The sequence below is a fragment of the Microcaecilia unicolor genome, chromosome 6, assembly GCF_901765095.1.
Source record: "Microcaecilia unicolor chromosome 6, aMicUni1.1, whole genome shotgun sequence".
Classification (NCBI taxonomy): domain Eukaryota; kingdom Metazoa; phylum Chordata; class Amphibia; order Gymnophiona; family Siphonopidae; genus Microcaecilia; species Microcaecilia unicolor.
In genome coordinates this window covers 195,297,856-195,307,910 of record NC_044036.1, presented here as the reverse complement: position 1 = coordinate 195,307,910, position 10,055 = coordinate 195,297,856, and positions in this window count along the sequence as shown.

Here is a 10,055-nt window from a genome sequence, read left to right as displayed (position 1 = left end):
GGATGTATCTGCTTTGCTTGAACAATCACAAGGAGAAATTGAATTTAGATCTACTTTATTGGTATTGTTTGTCTTTCTCATGGATAAAGAGGCTTATTTAAGACAAATTTCCTCAGTTATATTTATGGGGGAGAGAATTCAAATACTTCCGGATGTATCAAGAACCACACAAGAAAGGAGGAAGAAATTTTTGCTTATGAGACAAGAGACTGTACAACTGGGGGCTAAATTTCAATTGAGATTTCCTTGTAAATGTGTAGTATATTATGAGACTAAGACATACCATTTTTTTTTATCCTTTACAACTTCGAACTTTCCTAAATGCAAGAGTTCCTAAACCACCATAGGAATCTTTAGGAAGGACTTTTCATTTGGTAAAGATGTAACATACCCGACATTTTCTTTTTTCAAAAATTATGTTGGTTTAAATATAATCAGCCTCCCCATTCTTGAGGACTATGAAAAATATATATTTATTTCATGGAGATTATCCCACAATATGTTTATTTCCTTTTGAATTCTTTGTATATTTCTTATCAAAGCTTTGCTTTGGAATGTAAATTAAAAGTTGTATAAATAAAATTCCATACTCTGATATTGATCTTATTGTCACTGGTACATCATTCCACCATTTTGCCTATAGATAGGATGAGGTGAGTGTACGCTCTTAAATCTGACACCTTTTGTTGATGGAAATACTAGGTCTAGAAGGTTTTACTAGTGCACAGAATTTTACAAGGCTCATATTTTTAGGAGCAGAAGAACCATTACTTTTGGTTTTGTTCATCAGAGCTGCTGAGAGGCAGAGCCAGGCTGGGCTACCACCATGCTGCACCCCCACGACACACTCTGCCCCTGCCTCCTTACCTTCCTCTGTCAGTGTCAATCTGTTCCTCTCTCGGTCTGCTATCTCCTGCTTCTGTGTGCCGGGACCCGGCCTATCGTGTTAATGCAACCATCCAGGTCCCGGCAGGAGAGAGACGACCAGGACGCAAGCAGGCAGGAGAAGCCTGCGCCATCAAAATCTTGTTGAGTGCTGGGCCCCACCCTTGGAGGCCAGGCCCGGGGAATCTTGCCCCCTTCTCGACGGCCCTGTTGCTCAGACACATGCGACTGCACTTCAAATATTGTGTTCAATTTTGGTCACCACATCTCAAAAAAGATATAGTGGAATTAGACAAGGTACAGAGAAGGGCAATGAAAATGATAAAGGGGATGGGACGACTTCTGTATGAGGAAAGACTTAAGCGTCTAGGGCTCTTCAGCTTGGAGAAGAGACGGCTGAGCGGAGATATGAAAAAGGTCTATATTAGTGGAACGGGTAGATGCGAGTCGTTTGTTTACTCTTTCCAAAAATACTAGGACTAGGGGGGCATGTGATGAAGCTACAAAGTAGTAAATGTAATATGAATTGGAGAAATTTTTCTTCACTCAACGTGCAATTTAGCTCTGGAATTCATTGCCAGAGAATATGGTAAAGGTGGTTAGCTTTCTGGGGTTTAAAAAGGGTCTGGACTGCTTCCTAAAGGAAAAATCCATAGACCATTATTAAATTGATGTGTGGAAAATTCACTGCTTATTTCTGGGATAAGCAGCATAAAATGTATTGAGCTTTTTTGGGATCTTGCCAGGTATTTGTGACCTGGATTGGCTACTGTTGGAAACAGGATGCTGGGCTTAATGGACCTTTGGTCTGGTCCAGTTGGCTATTACTGACTGTTAATTCCAGGGTTTGTAGTGAAGGTGGAGCCATTAACCCGCCTCCTCCAAAAGACAATCTCTGAGAATGTGCATTGGACATCGGAGTTAGATACTGGAAAAGGCCTTCTGCTTGTGAACCCTGACTTCAATCGGACTTTTGTAGTATAGACAGATGCATCAAACATTGAACTCGGGGCAGTCCTAGCCCAAGAGCTTGAGAGAGGGGAACACTCTGTGGCCTTCATTAGCTGGAAGCTGTTTTTCTGAGAGAGAAACTACGCGGTCATTGAGAAGGAGGTCCTAGCGGTTAAATGGGCCTTAGAAATATTTCAGTACTATTTACTGGAATGTTATGTCTTATTAGTAGTCACTGACCATGAACCCCTCAAATGGATCGCTTGCTATAAGGAAACCAATGCCCGCATCATGTGGTGGTTCCTCAGTCTGTTAAAAATACCATCCTAGAAGCCCATGCCAAATATATTTTGCGTATTAAAAAAGGAGGAAGGAAGACCAAATAACAGTCTGTATGGTTAAAAAGTGAGGTGAAGGAATCTATTAGAGCTAAAAGAAAATCTTTCAGAAAATGGAAGAAGGATCCAACTGAAAATAATTAAAAAAAATAAAAAAAAAAGGAATGGCAAGTCAAATGCAAAGCACTGATAAGGAAGGCAAACAGGGACTTTGAAGAAAATATTGCATTGGAGGCAAAAACACATAGCAACATTTTTTTTAGGTATATTATAAGCAAGAAGCTGGCAAAAGAATCAGTTGGACCGCTAGATGACTGAGGGGTAAAAAGGGAACTCAGGGAAGACAAAGCCATAGCAGAGAGATTAAATTAATTCTTTGCTTCGGTCTTTACCGAGGAAGATTTGGGAGAGATACCAGTACCAAAAATGGTATTCAAAACTGACAAGTTGGAGAAACTGAATGAAATCTCTATAAACCTGGAGGATGTAATGGTGCAATTTGACAAATTGAAGAGTAGCAAATCTCGTGGACCAGATCGTATTCATCCCCAAGTACTGATAGAATTGAAAAATGAACTTGCAGAACTAAATCAAGCGTGGTTCCGGAAGATTGGAGGGTGGAAATTATAGACTGGTGAGCCTGACGTCAGTGTCAGGCAAAATGGTAGAGACTATTATAAAGAACAAAATTACAGAGCATATTCAAAAGCATAGATTAATGAGACAAAGACAAAATGGATTTAGTGAAGGGAAATCTTGCCTCACCAATCTACTACATTTCTTTGAAGGGGTGAACAAACATGTGGCTAAAGGGGAGCCGGTTGAGATTGTGTATCTGGATTTTCAGAAGGCGTTTGACAAAGTACCTCGTGAGGAAATTGGAGAGTCATGGATAGGAGATAGAAGACAGAAAACAGAGAGTAGGGTTAAATGGTCAGTATTCTCAATGGAGAAGGGTATGTGCTGGGATTGCTACTTTTTAACATTTATAAATGATCTAGAGATGGGAGAACTAGTGATGTAATTAAATTTGCAGATGACACAAAGTTATTAAAAGTTATTAAATCGCAAGAGGATTGTGAAAAATTACAAGTGGACATTATAAGACTGGGCATGTAAATGGTAGATCATGTTTAATGTGAGCAAGTGCAAAACAATGCATGTGGGAAAGAGGAACCTGAATTAAAGTTATGTAATACAAGGTTCCATGTTAGGAGTCACCGACCAGGTAAGGGATCTAGGCGTCATCATTGATACGTTGAAACCCTCTGCTCAGTGTGTGGTGGCAGCTAAGAAAGCAAATAGAATGTTAGTTATTAGAAAATGAATGGAAAATAAAAATAAGGATGTTCTAATGCCTTTGTATTTCTCCATGGTGCAACCACACCTCGAATATTCTGTTCAATTCTGGTCACCGCATCTCAAAAATGATATAGTGGAATTAGAAAAGGTACAGAGAAAGGCGACAAAATTGATAAAGGGGATGGGATGACTTCCCTATGAGGAAAGGCTAAAGCGGCTAGGGCTCTTCAGCTTGGAGAAAAGATGGCTGAGGGGAGATATGATAGAGGTCTATAAAATAACGAGTGGAGTGGAACGGGTAGACGTGAATTGTTTGTTTACTCTTTCCAAAAATACTAGCACTAGGGGCATGCAATGAATCTACAAAGTAGCACATTTTAAAACAAATTAGATAAAATTTTTCTTCACTCAATGTGTAATTAAACTCTGGAATTCGTTGCCACAGAATGTAGTAAAAGCAGCTTAGTGGGGTTTAAAAAAAGGTTTGGATTGCTTCCTAAAGCAAAAGTCCATAGACCATTATTAAAATGGGGAAAATCCACTGCTTATTTGTAGGATAAGCAGTGTAAAATGTGTTTTGGGATCTTGCCCCGCATTGGCCACTGCTGGGAACAGGATGCTGGGCTTGATGGACCTTCGGTCTGTCCCAGTGGAGCCTGAGCCTATAGGTTGCTCAACAGGTAGAGTTGAGCAGAGGGGGAGGGTTTGTGAGAGTCTATAGAAAACTACTACTTCCCCTTAATGGCATTCCCTTACAGTTAAGGAGTCACCTTAAAAGGCAGAGCCTAGAACAGGGAATTGGTGGCTCAGCAGGTATAGAGCAGGGAAGGTGTGGCCAAACACAAATAACTCCCCCCCCCCCCCCCCCGGAGGCCCCGGGGTGAAAGAAATCACCCTGCAGTTTATGCCTTCACAGCTTTTTGTATAAGGTACCAGAGTGCCAATCTCTTTTTGTATCCAAATTTGCCTCCACTGTCTAGTTATACACTTTTTAGGCACCTAAATTTAGGAGTCTAGAAGTGTTCTTAAGTAAAAGGCTGCTGAGTCTGGTTAACTTTACCTGTATTTGTGAGACCCCCCTTCCAGTTCCCATGATTAAGAGCCCAATCTGATGCACTGGCTTCCTCCCTTCATCCTAGTGGTCTCCTGTGTAAGTCTGGTATTGTCTTGCCTCTCTTTACCCTCCCCTCCTGCAGGGACTGTTATCTTCTCCACCACCCCCCCCCCCCCCCCCCCCACCCCCAGTGTGGGCCCTAAAATTTGCCTGTTTGCCAGCACTCTTACATCAGGGCTTCTCTGACCGGCCCTAGGATCCTTCCCCCTGTTGCAACTTCCTGTTGCTGCTAGGGGCAGACTGACCATTTGGGCAACTCGGTAGGGCCCAGAGGTTCTGCCCGGTGATCGAACAGCCGCTGCCGCACACTACAATTGCCCTTGTGATTCTCCCCAGTGCTACCTGTGTCCTGTGCAGACTCTGCAGTTTAAAATAGTGGCCGCAAACTCTTGTGAGCCTACCATGAGAAGTCGCAGATGCCATTTTAAACTGTGGAGCAGGCACGGGCAGCAGCATGGAAGAAGGTGGGAAAGGGGACATCAGAGGAACATGTTGGGCAGGAGGAGGGTAGAAGGGGTGATTGAGGGGACATGTTGGACATGGAGGAAAGTGGGAAGGGAGATTAGAGGGACACATTGGGCAAGAAGAAAGGTGGGCATAGGAGATCAGGGTGAAATTCTGGACGGTGGCAGGAGAGATTGGAGAGAAGGAAGGTGGGAATGGGGAGGGAGAACATGGTGGAAGGGGAGTTTGAGGGGGCATACTGGGCACAGAGAAATGGGGGAGAGATTGGGGAACATTTTGGCCTGGATATGGAGGGGGTGGGAAGGGAGATCATGATGGAAGCTGAGGTTGTGGGGTGTGTTGGGCATGGAGGAATATGGAGGGGGGGGTCATGCTGGGCATGGAGTAGGGTGGAAAGGGAGATTAGGGTGACATGCTGGGCACAGAGGAGTGAAGGTGGAAGAAAAAAAATCGGGGTGGTGCTGGTGAGGAGGGAAGGTGGAAAGAGATTGGGGAGATGTTGGATAGGAATGAAGGTAGAGATGCTGGGTAAGAAGGAAGGGAAGACAGGAAAGATGCCTGGCATATTACTACTTATTTCTATAGCACTACTAGATGTACGCAGCGCTGTACATTTGATGGCAAGAGAAGAGGGGGAGATATTTGAAATGGGTGGGGGAAAGTTGGAGCACTAGGTAGAAGCAGAAAAAGAGGAAGCTGCAAGACTGCAGATGAGAAAGAGGGATAAAATTTGAGAGGCAAAAAAAAAAGTATCGGAGAAAGATGAGAATGAAAAAAAAAATCAATGTATGAGTGGAAGAAATTAAGACAGGAAGAGAGAAAAACATAGCAAATGGACAGTATGCCCTGGACAGCGATCCAAGAGATAAGCAGCAGCAGAGATTGAGACCATAAAGGTAGAAAAATAATTGAATTATCCATTTATTGATTACAATGTGTTAATTTTGGTAATTGACATTTGCTATCTTTATATTTTGCACTGTACAAGGCATGGGTGTAGTTTGTTTCATTTGGGGGGGGGGGGCAAAGGATGAGATGGGGCATATTAGCATATTCATTTAATTATATGCTACTATGGAGGAAGGAAGGAAGAAAGAGCTGGCTTTTTTTGCGAATAACCATAATGAATATGTATGAGATATCTCCCTTCCTTCCTTTTTCCCTCCTTATCCAGCACTCCCTCTTCCCCACCCCTTTTCCCATACCATGCCAGTGTAGACCTTAGAAATGCATAAGCTCTATCAGTGGCGTAGCCAGGCCTAACATTTTGGGTGGGCCCAGAGCTAATATGGGTGGGCACTATGTATATATAGGTGTGAATAGTTTTTTGGGGGATCCTAAATAATTTTTAATAAACAGTCTGCCCAATTTGGGAAGGATGAAAAGTTGTGAGTAATTTTCTTTTGCACTTGCGTTAGAAACTGGTGGAACGAGAGTTGCAACTGTTTATATGTTCATAGAAGGTTAAGTTATAATCTGTTACTATTAAAATTTTGTACTTGAAATGCAAGAGTGTACATTCCATTATCTTTGACTCACGAATAAACACAAATTAAAATAAAAAAAAAATAAACAGTCTGCCCAACAACTGTCCTACAGGAACCTAAACCACATACATATTTGGAACCTATGTTGCAAACCTTAAAACCACCATGCCGAGAATACAAAACACTCAGGACCTATAGAGCAATTCTACCATACCATAAGCAGTCATTTCTACGAGTCACACAAGGAAAAGGAAAGCATCTTAAACACTACAGTGAGCACTAGAACATCAATTCACCTATTGTAAAATGAAACCAGACAGAATAGTACAGATCGTCGATTCTGAACAGTCAATGCCAACTGAAAGCCATGTCTTTTTCACAAACACAGATACACCCTAATCCTCTGAAAGTGGGACACAGTGAGAGAAGGCCTGAAGACGATTTCCTTCTTTTGCAATGCACGCAGGGCAGACGCGAAGCGCTGCCTGCGAAACGGCTTCACCGATTTTTTTTTAAATGCCAGATTTTCTGAGCACTGACTGGGTGGGCCTGAGTTGTGATTGGGTGGGCCTGGGCCCACCCAGGCCCACCCGTAGCTACACCCCTGAGCTCTATATGTAGATCCTTCAAGAGGTAGTGTGTCATGATATAGGCTCTACACTCTTTCTGATGTTTTGGTGCCACCTCAGTAAGGCCAACACACAATCTCTCCACTGCAAAAACACACTCATAAACTTACCAAACCATAGCAGCACTAACACCAAGGTCAGGACGAGCTATACCTTATGTGTGGAAAGGCAGCACTGTAATTACACCGGGCTCTAAAACACTAGTACACTACCTAGTGCCAACCCCCCCCCCCCCCCCCCCCCCAAAAAAAAAAAAAAAAAAAAGGGCTGCAAATACTACACACTAGCAGAATACTGCACGTTGATCACACATTACACAACAGATATGACACAAGGAACTAGAAATTAAAAAAAATATATGAAGGCAAAATACTGAACTGGAAAGTTACCTCAAGAAGTAAGACTCAGCATGCAGCAATAGTAGAAAAATTGAAACTTACATGAAAAATATCACAGATGCACATTTCCAAAAGCTGACACATTCCAATTAATAAATTCTGAAGAAAATATTTTTTCTACCTTTGTTGTCTGATCATTTAGTTTTTCTATTCGCTTTGGTCCCAGTGTCTTCTGTTTTTATGCAGTGTCTTCTTTCCATTTGATATTTTTTCTCTCACCATGTCCACCATGCGTCTTGTCTATCTGTAGCCCTGTCCCTATCCTTCCTCCAGTTTCAGCATCTGCCCTCAAAGTGTTCAGATCCAGCCCTTAAATTCAGCATTTTCCCCTCCATCCATATCCAGCATTTCTCCTCACTCCCCTCCATCCATGTGCATGCACTTCCTCTGTCTCCCCTTCCCTCCATCCATGTCCAGCATTTCTCCTCTCTCCCCCTCCATCCGTGTGCATCTTCTTCCTTTCTTTCCTTCCCTTCATCCTTGTCCAACATTTCTTCTCTCTTCCCTGCCCTCCACTCCATCCATGTCCAGCATTTCTCCTCTCTTCCCTCCCCTCCATCCATGTGCATCTCCTTTCCTGACTTCCCTCCCCTCCATCCATCCATGTCCATCAACTCTCCATTCTCCCCTGCATATAGATACCTGGGTGGCTGGTGGACGTGAGGATCGCCTGGTGACTTGCCTGCCTGGTGGAAAGGTGGCGGACCTCACGTGTCACCTAGATAGGATTTTAGATAGTGCTGGGTACCAATGACATAGGAAAATGTGGGAGAGAGGTTCTGGAAGCCAAATTTAGGCTCTTAGGTAGAAAGCTCAAATCCAGGTCCTCTACGGTAGCATTTTCTGAAATGTTACCCATTCCACGCGCAGGGCCCAAGAGACAGGCAGAGCTCCGGAGTCTCAATGCGTGGATGAGACGATGGTGCAGGGAGGAGGGTTTTAGATTTGTTAGGAACTGGGCAACATTCTGGGGAAGGGGGAGCCTATTCCGAAAGGATGGGCTCCACCTTAACCAGGGTGGGACCAGGCTGCTGGCATCAGCATTTAAAAAGGAGATAGAGCAGCTTTTAAACTAGAAACGGGGGGGGGGGGGGGGGGGGGGGGCGACAGCGACAGTCACTCAAAAGCACATGGTTCGGGATAAGGTAACTTTCAAAGATATAACCAAAACAGGGAAACTAGGGTATCCTGATAGTGAGGTTGCAAAAGAGACTGTAGTAGATCAGGTGTCCTTAAATAAAAATAAAAATCAGACAAAAGATTGCAAATTAATGCTGTCAAGTACTAAGCATCATGTAAATAGGAACAACAAACATACTTTGAAATGTCTATATGCGAATGCCAGGAGCCTAAGAAATAAGATGGGAGAGTTAGAATATATTGCACTAAATGAAAAGTTAGATATAATAGGCATCTCTGAGACCTGGTGGAAGGAGGATAACCAGTGGGACACTGTCCTACTGGGGTACAAATTATATTGTAGTGATAGGGTGGATCGAATTGGTGGAGGGGTAGCATTGTATATTAACAAGAGCCTTGAATCAAATAGATTGAAAATTCTGCAGGAAACAAAACACTGCTTGAAATCAATGTGGATTGAAATTCCATGTGTAAAGGGCAAAAGGATAATGATAGGGAGTGTACTACCATCTGCCTGGCCAGGATGAACAGACAGATGCAGAAATGTTAAAGGAAATTAGAGACGCAAACAAACTGGGCAACACAATAATAATGGGTGATTTCAATTACCCTGATATTGAATGGGTAAATGTAACATCGGTGCACGCTAGGGAGGTAAAATTCCTTGATGAAATCAAGGACAGCTTTATGGAGCAGCTCGTACAGAAGCCGACGAGAGAAGGAAATATTCTAGACCTAGTCCTTAGTGGAGTGCATGATCTGGTGCAGGAGGTAATGGTGCTGGGGCCGCTTGATAACAGTGATCAAAATACGATCGGATTTGATATTAGCTTTGAAGTAAGTATACATAGGAAATCAAATATGTTAGTGTTTAACTTTAAAAAAGGAGACCATGATAAAATGAGAAGAACGGTGAAAAAAAAAACAAGAGGAGCGACTGCGAGGGTCAAAACTTTACATCAGGCGTGGATGCTGTTCAAAAACACCATCCTGGAAGCCCAGGCCAAATATATTCCGCGTATTAAAAAAGGAGGACGGAAGACCAAACGACAGCCGGCGTGGTTAAAAAGTGAGGTGAAGGAAGCTATTAGAGCTAAAAGAAAATCCTTCAGAAAATGGAAGAAGGAACCGACTGAAAATAATAAGAAACGGCATAAGGAATGTCAAGTCAAATGCAATGTGCTGATAAGGAAGGCTAAGAGGGACTTCGAAAAAAAGATTGCGTTGGAGGCAAAAACACATAGTAAACATTTTTTTAGATATATTAAAAGCAGGAAGTGGGCAAAAGAAACTGTTGGACCGCTAGATGACCGAGGAGTAAAAGGGGCGATCAGGGAAGACAAAGC